This window comes from Elephantulus edwardii, unplaced genomic scaffold, assembly GCF_000299155.1.
Source record: "Elephantulus edwardii isolate Elephantulus edwardi_28Jun2011 unplaced genomic scaffold, EleEdw1.0 scaffold00038, whole genome shotgun sequence".
Lineage (NCBI taxonomy): Eukaryota > Metazoa > Chordata > Mammalia > Macroscelidea > Macroscelididae > Elephantulus > Elephantulus edwardii.
This window is the reverse complement of record NW_006399788.1, coordinates 9,740,506-9,744,246: the sequence shown is the minus strand read 5'-3', so window position 1 is coordinate 9,744,246 and position 3,741 is coordinate 9,740,506. Positions and strand designations below refer to the sequence as shown.

Sequence of the window (3,741 nt, the reverse complement as noted above, 5' to 3'; positions counted from 1 at the left end):
ATGCAGTTTGCAGTGAGTTGATCCCCATTTAACAACAGTACGTTTGAGTTTAGAGAGCTCTGGAAGCTTAGTGGGGAGGAAATCATGCCCCCAAGACAAAGACGCATGGTCCAAATCCATCAATTACTTTATATGATAAATAGGGAAGTTTCTTATGCAATTTATTCTCTAAAATCCCTATGTCCCTTTGAGTTGGTTCTCAATTGAAAGTAATTTTTTTGAGATGTAACCAGTGACCACAAAAACCTGAAAAAGTGTTGCTTTAAGTTGGAATTGACTTGATAACTGTGCATTTGGGTGGGTGTTTTTGTGTGTTTGGTTGATTGCTTGTTTGGGTTTCCGTGATTGTTTAAGGATCAATGACTCTTGAGTTGTTTTTATTTTTTTTTCTACATAGGGTCGCTATGAGTCCCAGGCGACACGATGGCACATAACAACAACAACAATATTTTATAGTAAATTTGTTAATCTGCAGAAAGTTTGAAGCAATATGAGATCCTGGGTGGTACAAAAAAAATTCTTTTGAAAAGATCCAAAGTCTCAGTTTTTCTCATGAACTGGACAAGAGGTAAAATGTCTGCTCAATTGTTTCATCTTTTCAGCTGTTATTTTTTGCCGAGATTCTGAGTAATCCCAGAACAAGCTTCAGTTTAGGGATTATGTAAATATTTCAAGAAAGTTTGTGTACATACTGTCTTTCTTGTTTCTCGGAGTTCCCTGTCTTTGTACAGTTCAAATGAAAACCCTAAAAACCCTAACTTCTTTTCTCTGACATTAGACTTTTTTTATTTAGTGTGTCAGTATTTTTATTGTTGCACACAGACAGACAGCTCTGGATGCCCCGCGGCCTTCGGGTGTGCTGCCAGCGCCGCTCTACAGCAAACCCAGCTTGTACTCCACCATCGAGTGAGACTTGCCCATGACTTCACTTTGGGAAGGATCATTAAGAATATCTTCAAATCCAATGATCTCATCATTCCCCCTCAAAATATCATGTGAGAGGTTTAAACGTGGAAGAAAAGGGAGACACTGAACCTGCTGCACGGCCTTGAACTCCATCTGCAGCTTCAGGGGGGCAAACAGACACGGATTGTTCCTCTGAGTGGAAAAGTACATTTTATCTTGGTTTAAGTTGGAAATTCTTTTCTCATAACTTGAGAAGATGACTTCAATTTTCACAGACGAAAAATCTTTCCGAAGAAGATCGTGGCTTTTGAAAAGGGCCACTGGCTGATAGTTCAGTTACTGGGATGCTATCTTTTAGCTGAGATCCAAGTCCTCTGGCATTCATCTTGAGCCACTTTCGGTACAGCCGCTCAACTCCGCTGTTCTCAACCGGCCCCAGTCTTGAATTTCTAGTTAATGCTGTGCAGACTAGAAAGCAAAATCACACGGACATGTATCTCACCAAGTGAGTATTAGTTGTCATGGAGTTGATCCCATCTCAAGGAAGTCCCATGTGTGCAGAGTGAAACTGTATGTAGTCTTCCCAAAGAAGTAGGTCACTGGGCCTTTTTCTAAGACCCTTCTGTGCTTAAGTTCCAACTCAACAGCACACAACAAGTGTACTCAACAGCACAACAAGCATAAAAGTTAGCAGTTAAAGCTCACACAATCTTCCTCTGAGACTACAGCCAAGAACTTTTAGAGAGTTCCACATGCTGTTTACATGAGTTGCAATTGACTTAATGACAAGAGAGTTATATACTTACTATTGATATATTTTGTCCCAATTTTTATTTTTAAAAATGGTAACATATTTTGAATGATTGGTATTGTTCTGTCTCCAAAGAATAATAGTCTCTTATCTACTATCCTACTCTAATGGCCTTCATTAAATCAGTACTATTGTTTGTTATGTATTTGGTTGTGACTCACAGCTACCTGACCCTATGAACAATGGCTCTGAACCTTGTCCTGTGCTGAGCCAACCTCACCATCTTTAACTTACCTGACCTTAATACCCCAGTCACTTTGTCAATGCATATCATCCAAGGTCTGTCTTCCCTGTGTTGACCTTCTACCTTTGTAAGCATGATGTCCTTCTCCAGGGACTGGTCCTTCCTGCTACGTGCCCATAGTATGTGACACATAGAACTATACTGTGGAGAATCCTGGTGACATAATTTGTAGTATATGGAGCTGTTACTTGAAATACTTCTGGCAATTTGAATCCCTTAGAAAGATGAGTAGTCTTATCTTTTTAAGATTACAGCTTCAGAAAGTCAATGAAGGATCATTAGGATTCAAAAAGACTTGATGGCAGTGAAAGAGCAAATGATACTGCCTACCAGAGTTATTTACTAGCATTTTCTAGGTACATCTGGCAAAGGAATTGGCCAAAACATTCTAATCAAGGGGGTCAACATGGTTGGGGGAGCAAACACTGAATCTATTGATTACTTCTGTAATGGGGAATTGACTTTCATCTCTCCTTTGGTAAAATGATTGTCTGTCAGATACTATTCTAAAGCTGAGCATCCAAATTAAGATAGACTGGGAAGAATGATTGGCCACCCAATTCCAAAATAATAGTCCTTCAAAAATCCTATGTACAGCAGAGCACATTTGAGTAGACTAGGTAGAGGGAGCCCTGGTGGTTTAGTGGCAAGAAGCTGCTCTGCAATCCCAAAGCACATGGTTTGAGGTCACCAGCCATTCTATTCCATTCTATGCTCTGCAATCCCAAAGCACATGGTTTGAGGTCACCAGCCATTCTATGGGAGAAGGATCAGAAATCTCCTCTGATACAATTAACTGTCTCTGAAAACCCATTAGAGGGTGCGCTATGGGCTGATTCAGGCTCTACAGTACGCAACCACAACATCAACAAACAGCTTAGACTAGCAGATATGGCACCTGAGGCCTCAAATTTGGAAATACAAATGAGGAGGAATACTTGTAAGCAAACTCTAATAGTTGGAATGTGGAATTTGAGAATGTAGGAAAATTGGACATCATTAAGAAAGAAATGCAAGTATAAGTACTCAGTCATGAGGTATTGGCAGAATGAGATGGATTGACAAGGGACATTTACACCATAGATGAAAAGGTGAGTAAAAATGGGGTTATATTCATAGTTTAAAAGGTCATTGCTAGATCCATCTTGAAATAATATGTTGTGAGCAACAGGATAATATCCATACACATACAAGGGAGTCCAGTGGATACTATGATAATCATTCAAATATACAAATATATAGACCCCAGATACTCAATATGCAAGTCATACTAAAGCTAAAGAAATTTAAATCAAATCCACAGGAACTAAAATTTAACCTTGAGTCCATCCCACTTGAATTTAAAAACCATCTCAGGAACAGGTTTGAGGCCTTGAACATTAATGAGCAAAGACCAGATGATCTGTGGAGGTTATCAAGAATATTATCTATGAAGAACGTAAAAGGTCATTACAAAGACCTTTACAAGGTTATTACAAAGGAGGAAGACAAGACCAAGATGGATGTCAGAAGAGACTTTCAATATTGCACTAGCAGGCAAAGCAAAGGGAAGAAAGAAGGAAGTTAGAACTGAACAGAAGATTTTAAAGGGAAGCTCAAAATAATAAGCTAAAGTATTTTACTGAAATGTATACAGCACAGAGCTGGAGTTAGAAAATCAAAAGGGGCCAAACTCACTCAGTATTTCTTAAACTGAAGGAACTGAAGAACAAATTCAAGGCCTCGATGCTATGGACAGAATATTGAATTATTAAGGAAGCATTAAAAAAAGATGGAAGGT

At 38.9% G+C, this 3,741-nt stretch overlaps 1 pseudogene; it reads right to left on the bottom strand.

The window, feature by feature from the left end:
- Positions 1 to 873: 873 nt before the first annotated feature.
- LOC102874143 lies at positions 874 to 1,291 on the bottom strand (annotated as a pseudogene).
- Positions 1,292 to 3,741: the final 2,450 nt, after the last annotated feature.